At 44.0% G+C, this 14,791-nt stretch overlaps 1 non-coding gene across 3 annotated transcripts in view; it reads right to left on the bottom strand.

The window, feature by feature from the left end:
* The window catches only part of LOC105105175 (uncharacterized), a 113,258-nt gene that overhangs the window by 45,519 nt on the left and 52,948 nt on the right, over window positions 1–14,791 (bottom strand). The window lies entirely within an intron of this gene.

Below are 14,791 nucleotides of genomic sequence, written 5' to 3'. Positions count from 1 at the left end.
AGTCAAAGAAAAGTCAGTAACTAAAGCAACAAATAACCAGCAACCAGAGCCAAAGCCTGTGCCAGATCAGTACACGCTTCTACATGTGCTGCTTCTTCAGTAAGAAAAAGGGCAGACACCTAGAACATGACTAGCATATAGCACACAGTAAAAGTGATATTCAGCAGAAATTTATAATATTAAGTTATATAAAAAATGAATGGAAATTAATAATTTAATGGTCTAACTTTAGAATTTGGAACAAAAAAAGAACAAAATAAACCCCAGGAAAGTATAATTAAAGATATAATAAACAGAGGAGCAAAATTAATAAACTAAAGGATAATATGGAGAGAACCAACAAAGCCAAAACTGGCTGTTTGAGAGCTATGGCCCAGCATGAATACAGATGAAGCATAATTATAAACGAATTTAATGTTCACGTAGCAAGAACCATGGCACACGCACTGATGTCACCAAAAAAAAAGTACATTCCAACCTTTGCAGTAAGTAACATACACTGGTTTCTCCTCGTTTTCCCTAGGTGCCTCCGCAGTCTCTAAGAAGCAGGCTTCACGGCCACGCAGAGTGTCACACGCAAGGTTAATTTGGTTGGGGCCGTGGTGACATCCGTGCAGTGAATAATGCTATTTACACATCTGTGTGAGACGGACGTGAATGACGCAGCCCGCAATAGGGCTGCCTCTGAATGACATGGAGCTGTATTTTGCTGAGGTGTAAGAATGTCACATGTCACGTGAGCCCCTTCTCCTTAGATGGAAGCTTCCAGGTCAAAGGTGAAGACTCCGAGGACCTGTTTACATAGGATTACGGGATGCTAAGGTTTGACTCTTCTGGTTGTTTAAAATAATGGATTGAATGATCATTTTGTTTTTGTTTTATCCCTCTACTCTGTTGATCTATTTGACTCAAAAATACAGGTTATTTGGGTATCTTTAAAACTCAGCTTATACCAACTTCAACACAACAAAGGACCTTTTTTCCTCGGCTGCTGCCGAGGTGCTCCGACCTTCCGAGGGAGCTAAGGCGGCGGTGGGGTGAGGCCCCCACGTCACCCGGCGCCCAACACCGCGCCCGCCCGGCCGCGCCAGCCCGGAGCTCGCCGCGCCCGGCCTCGCGCTCCCAGCTCGCCTGCATCTGCTCGGCCCTCGTTCTGCGCGACAATGAGGTGACGGTCACGGAGGACAAGATCAATGCCCTCATTAAAGCAGCCGGTGTAGCTCCCATTTTTTGGCAATTATGAATAAAGCCTGTATAATTTTCATATAGGTTTTTGTGTGAATTGAAAATTCCCATTTCCCTTTGGTAATATCTAGGGCTGGGCTTGACGGGTCATATAGCAAGGGTATGTTTAATTTTTTTAAAAATGGCTATGCCTTTTGTCAAAGCGGCTGTGCTCTCTCTTCATTCTCACCAGCAACGTATGGGCGTTCCATGTGCCCCAGCACTTTTCACTTTCAGTGTTTCATTAGTAGTAGTGGTGGTGGCAGTATTTTAACCATTCTAGTGGGTACTAGTGCTAGGTCATTATCATTTAATTTGCATTTCCCTAATGACTAAAGATATTTAGCATCTTTTCATGTGAATCTTCTCTGGACTTTCAGCTCCACTAGCACGCGGTTTACATGTTGATGCTGACCGCTGTACCCTCAGCTCTCACTTCTCGGGTATATATTGCTTTTCAAAAAGTTCTTGTTAAACAAAAGAACAGGAGAACCACAAGAAGTTATAGAACCCAGTCTTTATTCCCAGTCTTGCTAGCCTCCATAAAAGTCAGAGAAAATGAAAAGACAGGAAGTAAAATGAATGCCTAAATTACAAGAATTCCTCGTAATTCTAGAGTCAGGGCAAGAATGGAACCCCGGAGGCAGGCCGTGGTCACCACTGCCGCACCAGAAAACGCCCATCTGAGCTGGAGACAGGAAGCAGGGCTCAGAGGTGCTCAGCATCCCAAACGAGGAGGTGCCTGTGACAACCAGTGTGGCTCCAGCAACATCAATATCACTCTCTCAGAGACCAGTCAGGTACGAGACCCCTCGCCCCCTCCTTCTCCACTTCCTCCTCCTCCTCTTTCGCATCATCACCACATCTATGGAGCAATCACAGTGTGCCAGCACCGTTCCGTAAGCACTTTGCGGGAGGTGTGTCACACAGTCCTCGCAACAGCTCTGAGGACCTTGTAATACTATTGTTTCCATTTTGTAAATGACTAACTGGTGCTTACAGCCTGCTGGAGGTCATAGCTGACCTTCACAACTGGTTTCATGACTGGGCCTCAAAGTCTGCCCTGTTGGACAGCGAAGCCTCTGCTGCTGTGCTGTATGCAGCCGCCTGCTCAGTGAGGTTTCTTTGCTGTCTCTTCCAACAAGATTCATTCTACAGTAATCTGCTTCCAGTTTGTCCATTTCCTTGGAGGTGAGGCCCCTCAGGCCAGCCTACTGCATAGACCAATCAGGTAATGCGATTTCAGGGACACCGGGGAGGCCCAGATGGCCTAAATTCTCTTTGATGCAATGATCAATAAATATTTCATCCTTTAACTTAAGAGTTTGGGCTGCAAGGTTGCCAAAGAAAGATAATGTTTTAGTAGCTTATAAAGTTAATATGGGTGGGAAAAACCTGAGAGAAGGTTTTGATGGAAGGAGGGGGGAAAAGAAACATGAGAACAGTGAGTACTTGAGAAGACAGAGGTACAGGTGAAAAGATACAAACTAGAGAGACTAGGGGAACCAAAGATAGAGTGCTTGCTTTGCATTTAGTCAATAAAAATAAATAAAAAGTAACCTTGAGCCACTTCTCAATTTTACGCCCTGGGAGCTCTGGCTTTTCTTGTGCTCAGCATTCTTCCTGGCAGAGTGACAGGCTACAGAGCCCCCGCATCAGCTCTGTCCTTCACCTTAATCAACTGGGGAGCCCTGGTGGGTGGAGACTCTCATCCAGCATGAAAGCTAAGGAAGTAACTGCCAGGTGATCCCCCCTCTTGCATCGGCCTTGATTCCACTGAGCCAAATGTCATCCTGCTCAAAGAGACCATCAAATGGTTTCTGAGCAGCTTGAGGTTCAATAAAATGCAACACATTTTTCCTCCAGCACTTTGCCCTTAGTCTTTGTGACCAAACAGCCAAAGTAAAACTCATTTGTGGAACTGAGTAAAATAGAGAGATGAAGACACAGAGCGTGGTTGGCCAGGCCAAGTCCCTCACCTACCACAGTTTAAGAGTTTGAGGCTCTTGTGGATGAAGCAGGGATACCAGGAGGACAGACAGACAGTCTATATGGTGGGGAGACTGTGATGATAGTGGGTCGTGGGTGTGATCAGGAATAAGAGCAGAAAAGCTTGGGAATGGACTAGAGACAAACTAGGAGCTTCTAACCTCCCACTCCTAATTCCTTCCACACTGGAATTGAACACTGACTCATCCGGACCCTTTTTCATGCAGGCTGCTCTGTCCACTTCTTGTATTTACAGGGACAGATGATATGACCAGGAAGTGGTGATGCAATTAACCAGGAGTGGAAACTGGAGGGTGAAGTTCGGAGAAGAAAATGAGTTTTGCATTATGTATACTGTGAATTCCTGGTAGATAATTCATGTGAAGATGTCCAGTGGGGACATGAGTCTAGAAATTAAAAGAAGTACATGGGGCTGGACCCAGAGATGTCAGAGTTATCAGCAAGTGGGTTGCAATCAAAATCAGTCCAGTGCAGCTCTCATTCAGGAACCAGTCACCCTTGCTCACCTTGCTGAATTTGCCAGACACTGGACTAGATTATGCTCCAGTTCCTGCATCTGGATCCCTGCCCTATCCACAATCCCTCAACTCCTCTTTTGGTCCCTTACATCATTATTCTAAGACTGAGAAACCCTCCCTTGCTCTTTTGGTACCTTCCCATCTGCCCCTTAACACTGCCCTATATGAGACAAAGATTGACCCCCCTTGCTTGTGCCTGGTGTATTTGCCCATCACTACAGTGTGGGCACTTTCTGGCCTTTACTGCTCCAGAGGAGAGTTTCACTGATCTCCACACCTCATGCAGAGGTTACATGTCCCATCTGGGCATCACTGCTAGAGCCACTTGTGAGACCACCCCAGAGGTCCATCCCTATAGCTGTCTGACCTCCAATTCTATGTTCACCAAGCTGCCATGTAGGGAAAACATTGATTATCCTGGATCCATCTCATCCAGTCTCTTCTTAGTCCTTTTTCTGCCTCTCTAAACAACACTCATTAGCATCCACCCAAACTCATCTATTCTCATTGCCTTGGCTCCAACTCTGCGTCCCACTTCCTCTGTAACTGGAAAGCTGCTTCTTCTCCGTGGGGCTTCTGATAAACCTACCCAGCTCTTTCATGTATGACTACAACGTTAGGTTGGAATTCCCGGGAAACAGACCCTCAGCTGGAGCTCCGCAGGCGGGAGGCTTATTGGGAGCACTCAATGGAGCAACGCTGGTCAGGAAGTGAGGGGAGCAGGATTGGCTGGGCAGAGGGAGAAGCTGAACTGTGTTGCTTTTGCACCCGGGGTCTTAGCCAATCCTACATGGGTGAGCCCATTTCTTATCCAGCCGGCCGTGCCTGTCTTAGGTTGTCCTCCTCTGAGGATCTTACCCGTCATTGGCCGGCCAGCCGTCCATACTGGACACATTAGCCCATTTCTTATCCAGCCGGCCGTGCCTGTCTTAGGTTGTCCTCCTCTGAGGATCTTACCCGTCATTGGCCGGCCAGCCGTCCATACTGGACACATTAAGTAGCCCATTTCTTATCCAGCCGGCCGTGCCTGTCTTAGGTTGTCCTCCTCTGAGGATCTTACCCGTCATTGGCCGGCCAGCCGTCCATACTGGACACATTAGCCCATTTCTTATCCAGCCGGCCGTGCCTGTCTTAGGTTGTCCTCCTCTGAGGATCTTACCCGTCATTGGCCGGCCAGCCATCCATACTGGACACATTAAGTAGCCCATTTCTTATCCAGCCGGCCGTGCCTGTCTTAGGTTGTCCTCCTCTGAGGATCTTACCCGTCACTGGCCGGCCAGCCGTCCATACTGGACACATTAGCCCATTTCTTATCCAGCTGGCTGTGCCTGTCTTAGGTTGTCCTCCTCTGAGGATCTTACCCGTCACTGGCCAGCCAGCCGTCCATACTGGGTACATTAAGTAGGCCATTTCTTATCCAGCCTGGATGCATGACTTTCCTCACAGCTTGTTTATCAGTTCAGCCCATGGCTTATTCTCTAGAGCCTTCAGATGGGGACATACAGAGGGGAAAGCTATCATCCCAGAACTCCACACCAAGTAAAAATGAAGATGATATAATACCAGGCAAACACAAGCTTAGAGGATTCACTGCCAGCAGGGCTGCACTGTGAGACACGTTAAAAGAAAGTTCATCAAGCCAAAAGAAAATGACACCATCTAGATGGAAATGTGAATTTAAAGGAATGGTGAGCTGGAAAGTATCAATACTTGAGTAAATATAAAGATTTTTTCCTCACTTTTATTAAATTTAAAAGATGATTTAAAGCACACTAACAATAATGTATTATGGGGCATCATAACATGAAGAAGTAAAGGAGGACTAAATAGGAAGGAAGAAATGGAAGTTTATTGTTTCAAGGATCGTACACTCTACGTAACTGGTATATTATTTGAAGATTGGCTATCATCAGTTAAAGATGTGCAAAGTCTAGAGTAACCATTGTGAAACAACAGAAGCAGAGCTAATAAGCCAGGATTGGAGATAAAAGGGGTTCATTTAAACAACAATAACAACTTAACTCAAAACAGGGCAGGGAAGTGGGAAAAGGACATAAAGAACACACAGGACAAATAGAAAACTAGTCACACTAAGGGTAGCTTGAAACCCAAACATATCATAATTACATTATATAAAATGGTCTTTTTCAAAACAAAACTCCAAGTAAAAGTCAGAGATGGGCAGACTGGATCAAAACAACAGCAACAACAACAAAAACAAGACCCAACTCCATGCTGTCTACACACACACAGACACAGATTCAACACAGAGACAGAGACAGGTTAAAAGTACAAGAAAAGATAAAAAACATCCCACAAAAACACTAACCAAAAGAAAGCTGGGCAACTACACTAGTATCAGCTCAAAAAATACTGAGGATGGAGAGACATTACATAATAACAAAGGAGTCAATGGACCAAGAGGACAGGACAACCTTAAATGTCTGTCAGAAGTGAACTTCAAAATACAGGAAGCAAAAGCAGAACAGAAGAGACAAATCCACAGTTACAGCTGGACAGTTCAACATTTGTTTCACAATAACTGACAGAACAAGAGGTCAGAAAATGAAGCTGACCACCTTGATCTAATGGGCATTTACAGAATACACTACCCAGAACAGCATATAAACATTCTTTTCATGTACACTTAAAACATTCACCAAGACAGATCATATTTTAGGCCGTACAACAATTCTCAATGAATTTAAAGAGAACTGAAATCATACCAAGTCGTTTCTCTGACCACAAAAGGATTAAGTTAAAACAGTAACTGGAAAGTACTCCAAATACTTGGAAATTAAGTAATTCACTTCTAAATAAACTATGAAGGTCAAGGAAGAAATCACAAGATAAAATAAAAAGGATTTTCAATGGAAATGTTAAAAAAAAAACAAAACACTGTTATATGTAGCTAAAACAGTTGTCTGCAGGAAATTTATTCTTTTTTGATTTTTATATTAGGAAAGAAAAAAGTCTCAAATAAATGACCTAAGCTTCCATCTTAAGTTATCAGAAGGGGAGCAAATTAAACCCACAAAATCAGAAAGAAATGATAAAGAGTAGAAATTATGGAACTAAAACCATAAAGGCAATAGAGAAAAATCACTGATACCAAACATTAATTTTTTGAGAAACCAGTAGTATCATATAGCTATAGCCAGACTAATAAAGAGAAAAAGAGAAATGACAAATTCTCAACATTAGGAATAAAAATAATAACACTACAGACCATACATGTATTCAAAAGAGAAAAATAAAACACCTTTATGCTCATAAACTTGACAACTTAGCTGAAATGGACAAGTTTCTGGAAAGACCCAAAATATCAAGACTCACTCAAGAAAAAATTAAAAAGCCAGTAACAGCACTTTGTCTATCAAATGAATTAAATTAGTGGTTAAAAACTTCACAAACTCCAGGCTCTAAATTCACTGTTGAATTTCACCAAATTTTGAGAAAGAAGTAACACAAATCCTACCAGAAAGCAGAAAAGGGAACAAATTCGAACTCATTTTATGAGACTATGACTACTCTAATACCAAAATCAGACAAACATTTTACTATAAGTATGCAAGGTTGTAAGTTTAACACTGAAAATCAATCAATGCATTTCATATTAAAAGAAAAACCACAGGATCCTATCAATAAATGTGGAAAAAGCATGAGATAAAATTCAATATATAATCATGACTTTAAAAAAGAAAAAAAATTTTTAACAAACTAGGATTAAGAGGAATTTCCTCAACATACTAAAGGGCACACATGAAAAACTTACACCTAACATCATACTTAACAGTGAAAGACTGAATGTTTGTCCTTAAGACAGAACACAGCAAGGACCTCTCTCACTAATTCTATTCAAAATATACTAGAGATTGTGGCCAGTGAAATAAAGCAAAAAAATAAATTTAAAAAATACACACACACACAATCATATATATGAATAAAAGGAAAATGTAAAACTTTCTTCATTCACAGATATGTTCCAAATAGAAAATTCTAAGAAATCGACAAAAAAATGGTATTAGAACTACTATGTGAGTTTAGCAAAGCTGCAAGACAGAAGGTCAGTGTATAAAAATCAACTATACTGCATGAAAATATTAACTACTCAGGAATAAATTCTACAGAATATGCGAGAGATCTCTACTCTGAAACATATACAATATTGCTGGAAGAAATTAAAGAAGACTAGACCTAGAACAGTTGAAACAATTTTGGAAAAAAACTAAGTTGGAAGACTTACAGTTTGATTTCAAGACTTACTATAAAACTAAAGTAATAAAGACAGTATGGTATTGGTTAAAAAAAAAAAAAAAAAGACATGTACATCAATATAACAGGAAGAAATGTCCAGAGATATGCTATGATGTCAAGATAGATCAATGAATAAATTAACACATCACAGTTACTAGGTGAATAAATTGTGTACAACCCCCTCAATTAGCATGTCCATTTGCACCCAACATGTTTTCCTAGGAACAACCACAGCTCCTGTCTTGCTTCTAAGCCCTCTCTGAAACAAAACCTTTCAGAAGGGATGTGAGGATCACACTAGATTTTTGGGCAAAGGCTCAAGATAGTAAAAATAATCAAGTTAGTCAGTTTACTAGAGATAAACCATTGCTTTACTGAATGTGAATTTTGCTAGGCCAATCTTAAAAACATTTAAAAACTAAGCTCCTAAAACCAGTATCACACAAAAACAAAATATCATAACAGAATACTAAAACAACTATATGGAAACAAATTGGACAACCTAGAAGAAATGGACAAGTTTCTGAAAACATACAGTCCACCATGATAGAAGAAGAAATAGACCACTAGAATAGACCAATCACTAGAAATGAAACAATTAGCAATAATTAGAAATCAGCAAAAAAAAAAACCCTGCAAACGAAAGTCCAGACGAGATGGCTTCACTCAGGAATTTTACAAAACATACAAAGAACTCATACCAATCCTGTTCAAATTCTAAAAAGATTGAAAAGGAAAGAATACTCCTAAACTCATTCTATGAACCATCACCCATATACCAAAACAAAACACACTACCAAAAACGAAAATTATAGGTCAATATCACTGATGAACATACATCTAAAAATCATCCATAAAATATTAGCAAACAGAATCCAACAACACATAAAAAACATCATACAACATAATCAAGCTGGATTCATCCCAGGGACACAAGGATGGTTCAAAATACACAAATGAATCAATGTGACATACCACTTCACAAAATAAAGGACAAAAACCACGTGGTCATCTCAATGGATGATGAAAAAGCAAAACAAAATTCAGCCATTTATGATAAAAGCTTATAATAAAGTGGGCATAGAGGGAACATATCTGAACAAAATAAAAGCTATTTATGAAAAACCTACAGCTAACACAGTACTAAAAGTGAAAAACTGAAAAATATGCCACTAAAATCTGGAACAAGACAAAGATGCCCACTCTCACCCCCTTTTATTCAATATAGTATTGGAAGTCCTAGCCATAGCAACTAGACAACAAAAAGAAATAAAAGGGGTCCAAATTGAAAGAGAAGAGGTAAAATTGTCATTATATGCAGATTACATGATACTATCTATAGAAAATTCTTAAGGCTCCACACAAAAATGACTAAAGCTAATTAAAGTATTTGGCAAGGTAGCAGAATACAACATCAACCTACAGAAATCAGTGGCATTTCTTCACATGAATGTAATACTCCCTTTTAAAATTGCATCCAAAAAATAAAATACTTAGGAATAAATCTACCCAAGGACGTGAAAGACTTAAATGCAGAGACCCATAAAACACTTAAGGGAATTAAAGAGGACTTAGAGAAACCGAAAGATAGCCCATGTCCTTATATTGGAAGAATATTGTTAAAATGGCCATACCTGCCCTGAGGCATCAACAGACTGAATGCAGATCCCTACCAAATCACCCAGGACATTTTTCACAGAACTAGAAAAAATCATCTTAAAATTTATATGTAATCAGAGAAGACCCAGTATTACGGAAGCATTACTCAAGAAAAAGAACAAAGCTGGAGGAATAACCCTCCCAGACTTCAGACAGTACTACAGACCTACAATCAAAACAGCACGGTATTGTTACAAAAACAGACATATGGATCAATGGAACACAAATGAGACCCCAGAAATAAATCCACAAACTTTTGGTCAATTAATCTTTGACAAAGGAGGCAAGAACATACCATGGAGGGAAGACAGTCTCTTCAGCAAAGGCTGCAGGGAAAACTGGACCGCTGCATGGAAATCAATGAAGTTAGATGACTGCCTAACATTGCACACAAAAATAAACTCATAATTGCTTAAAGACTTAAACAGAAGACCAGAATCTATAAACCTCTAAGAAGAAAACATAGGCAACACATTATCTCACATACATCTCAGCAATGTTCTCCTAGGACAGTCTGCCCCAGCACCAGAAAGAAAACCACAAGCAAACACACACATGGGACCTAGCAGAACTCACAAGCTTCCACACAGCAAAGGGAACCGTAAGCAAAACAAAAAGGTAACATACTGAATGGGAGAAAATACTTGCAAATGATTCGACTGACAAAGGCTTAATTTCCAGACTACATAATCAGCTCGTACAACTTAAAAACCAAAAAACAAGCACCCCAATCCCAACATGGGCAGAAGACCTGAACACACATTTCTCCAATGAAGACATACAAATGGCCAACAGGCACATGAAAAAAATACTCAATATCTTTATCAGAGAAATGCAAGTCAAAACTACAGTGAGGTAACTATCACCTCACACACACAGTCAGAAAGGCCATCATTCAACAAAAGTCCACAAAGGAGAAATGCTGGAGAGGCTGTGGAGAGAAGGGGACAATCCTACACTGCTGGTGGCAATGTAGTTTGGCATAGCTACTGTGAAAAACACTTGGAGACTAAATAAAACTAGACTTGCCAAAAGATTTTGATCTCGGGAGGAAGGCCGACAAGTTCCCAAAGCCCCCGGCCTCGTCTGTTATTCCAACCTGGAGGGTCCAAGGTGGCCCGAAGTCGCCAGGCAGGTCCACCTGAGCAGGAAGGCCATGGCCTGAGGGCCAGTCGGAGGTGCTCCAAGGCCAGCCCGGCGCCCTCCCACCTCCCGGGGCTGCTCCCACTTTCCCAAACCCACGTGAGCGGCGATGAAGACATCAGGGTTCAGTGACTACTAATGGCGGGGGCGATGCACCATGAACCAGGGCGGCAGCCCAGACCCGCATCAGGGTCCTGACGGGCTGCGTGGCCCGGGCCTCACCTGCGCAGCCCTCCCTGTGTGCCTCCCCAAAGCAGCCCAGGCCTCAACCACCGGCTCCCCGACCTGCGCGCCCCCACCAGCGCCCCCTTACCTGCCAGGCGACAGCAGCAGAGGCGAAGGCATGTGGTGGCCCAGACCCTGGGCTGTGTTCCTCCTAGGGAAGCTGGTCCAGGAGCACCCGGCTCGGGCCCAGCTCCCACAGGCTCTGGGCGGGCTCCCGCGCCTTCGCGCGTGCGCGTTCACGTCCACGCCCCTCCCCCGCCCCCTGCCAGTAGCAGTGACAATCGGGCTGGGGCTCCCGCACTACGGGACATGGCCAGTGGGGCCGAGAGGGGCCGAGCCCGGCCATGCAAGGCCAGGCCGTGGGGCGGTGGGGCTGGTCCACCCGGTGGCCCAGGACTGGCCAGCGAAGTTCCCACCCCTAATGCCCCCCCAACCCAGCCACCGACAGGGTCCCCTCCACCCCAGCACCCAATCAGAACCAGCACTGGCCCCGGGCCAGGCCACACCCCACAGTTCCAATCCCCCCTGCTGGCCACCACACAACACCTCCAGCCCCGTCACAGCCCCCACACCCCCCGGCCAGGCCTCATCCATGACATGGTCCCCAAGACAAGGCTCCTTCTCCTCATATTGAGGTCCCCACCCCACACTCCACCCCACTAGCTTCTAACTTACAGCCCCTGCAAACAAGCTGACCCCTCATGCTTCACCCCGGGTCCACCCATCATCCTGAGATGGTCCCCTCACCCCAGGATTAGCCCCCATCCCTCAACCGGGTTCCCCTATTCCGAGCGCCCCTTACCCCGGGATGGCCCCCTCACACTTCAGCCAGGTGACTTCCACTCTGGGCAGCCCCTCACTCCTCAACCTGACTCCCCGCGGGAGCCCCCCCTCATTCTGCACCCCTAACCTGAGCTGACCCCCTCACTCCTCACCCCACTGGGGGTGGGGCGGTCTGCGCTCAGGTCATCATGCTCACAGCCACCAGACAGGGATCCCGAGCAGTGTGCGGACACACACCCCAGTGTCCGAGGCTCCGCTGGGGCGTGGTGGGCTGGGCTGGTGCAAGGTGATGCAAAACTGTCCCCAGTCTGGCACAAAACATTACAACTTCAGGGGTGGGGAGGGTATAGCTCAGCAGTAGAGTGAATGCTTAGCATGCACGAGGTCCTGGGTTCATTCCTCAGAATCTCCATCAGTAAATACATAAATAAACGCAATTACCACCTTACCCACCAGGGGAAAAAAATTACTACTTCATAAATTTTAATAGGCCCATTTCTGTGATAGAAAGGCTTGTACACCAGAAATTGACCTATTGTCTCTGACTATACTTTAAAAATTATTCATCAGCCCTCTAAAGTGACACATTTTCCAGGCCCCCACTTAGGAAGCTTACATTTGTGTACCTCTAGCCCTGACACTCAGAGGCCTGAACTTCCAATACATCTAAATTTTAAGTATCCTATTTGGAAGGATATGTTCCATTCAAGGAGCTATAAGGGGTAACATGTAGGTACCCACAGGGGATTTTTGTATGTTTTTAGCACCTGCTGCCTAAAAGGCTGCAAACTGAACTTTTATACAGTTTTAAAAAGAAGACTGAAGCTATTATGAGTAGTCTTTCCCCATGAAGCATGCACACCTCACGTCAGAAAGCCCAGTTCTCTCGTAATATGTGTGCAAGAGTGTGAGAACCTTTCTCCCTTGAATTAAGAGCAAGCACTGTCTGAAGTAAACAAGTAACATGGGTGTGCGCATTGCTTCTCAGACACTCGCAAGATTCGGGATGGGTGAGCACCAGACCCTGTCAGCCGGGACTAGTGCTAACACGGACACAGAGAGCAAGGCCCAGCTGGTGGTGGGGGCTTTCTCATCATTGTCACTGCCATCCAGACTCTACTGTGATGCTTCTAGTTTTAGATGGAGAGAGTCCAAGCCCCTCCTTCTGGGTGTGCAAGTCTATAGAATCAAAGCCCAGCCCTGCCTGGGTCACAGACTGGCAGTTGCGAAGGAAGTGAGGCCTGAACGGAATTTTTCAACTTAATGTTTTCTCTGTTATTTCTCCAATATGTATTTATAATAATAATATATATCTTTTTTTTTTAATCTACGGAAGGATTTTTTTCAGAACATCGAAGGAAGTATTTTTACAGCCAGTCTCCACAACAAATGGCTCAGTGTCCTTGATGAACGGAATGCGGAGGAAAAAATAACTGCCACCCGGAGGTAATGACAGTCACACTCCAAAAACACAACCAACATCCTCTTAGGAAAATATCAGCTCATAGTTCACAGCTCTGTCTACTAAAGTAATGACCAGTGTCAAAGGGCTGCATCTGCTACCCACAGAAGCCACCTGAAAAACAGATGCACGCACTCCTGCTGTTACTCAATTCCTGTTTTTATCCTAATCTTATTAATATGGACTCCAGACCAGTTAACACCTGCTGAAGACACGGAACTGCTGCAGATGAAATCCACTGGTCAAAACAGAGATGCCAGAGAACGAATCTGCCAGTGTTACAATCTTAATTTTTCAAATACTTAACCACAGAAGTTAGTATCTGGTCCAGAAATTGAAATCAATGAAACATTTCTGTGTGCATTCACCCTTAGAACTCTGCGAGAGAGGACTGTGTGCATGGTTTACAATCACGTACTCTATTCTCTGTCTCTGTATTTCCATTTTCTAAGCAAAACGACATGCTTTGTTTAAAAGTGCATTTTCCTGTCTGTACGCTTTTGGACCAGCTGCCAAGAGCCAGTGTTGACCTCCTGAGACACCTTTTTCGAGTGCTCCACAACACTGAGCAACACTCCTCATTCAATCAGATGACAGCTTATAACTTATCACGCTGTCTAGCCCCAAGCCTTCTTGGTCCACCTAATGCCACCAGCTCACAATCAGAAGAGGACTTCACAAAAAAGGTAATGAGACCTCTCATCTTCATGCCTTGTGGGGCATGGTCCCCACTTTGAACCTGAAACCTGAGGTACTAGCCATGATAGTCCAGGTTTTTCAAGTGCACATCTTAAACATGCTCCCCTGGAGTGGCAGAGTCACTGACCTGGTGGGGTGAGGGGAGGTGGTGGGTCGTTAAGTGGGAAACTGAGAGCAGTAGAGGCATTTCTCCTTTCCCATCCAGGAGACTGAACCACAGAGAGCTAAGAGCAGGATGATGGGACAGAACAGAACCTGAGCTTTGGGGTCTGACAGCCGAGGCTCAACTCTCAGCCTAATCACTGAGGGAGTGTGAACTATGGCGAAGGTCCCATCGTTTCATCATCACAGAATGACAACACCACCCAGCTCCTCTGGTCACTGCTGGCACATCGCGTTGGCTTGGGCAAGATGAGCACCCACGGCTCCACATACACTGGCCTTCCTCTGCCAGCTGTGGTCCCTCACAAGGACACTCGGCTCCTATGTCACCCCCACTGCAGGGTGAGGGGGCTAGGAAAACATTCCAGAACATCCAGAGACACAACAGGCCTAATCATATCACAGCTCTGCCCCAAGCTCAACCCGACAGCCAGCATGAGATGAGGCAGTGCAGACACGTCTCCTCTCCAGCTGCTTCCTTCCTTCACAAGAAAAATCACAGAAATCTCTGCTTCTGAACTTTCACATATTTCCTCACTTAAGAAGTAAATTTCTCAAGTTTTTGTCTATTGGATGCTTTATGAATTTTTGTAAGATGCTATATGTCAATTTATCTCAATAAAACTGAAGAAAATGAAACAAAAACAAA

Source organism: Camelus dromedarius, chromosome 36 (genome assembly GCF_036321535.1).
Source record: "Camelus dromedarius isolate mCamDro1 chromosome 36, mCamDro1.pat, whole genome shotgun sequence".
In the NCBI taxonomy this organism is placed as follows: domain Eukaryota; kingdom Metazoa; phylum Chordata; class Mammalia; order Artiodactyla; family Camelidae; genus Camelus; species Camelus dromedarius.
This window is presented reverse-complemented; position numbering and strand designations above follow the sequence as displayed.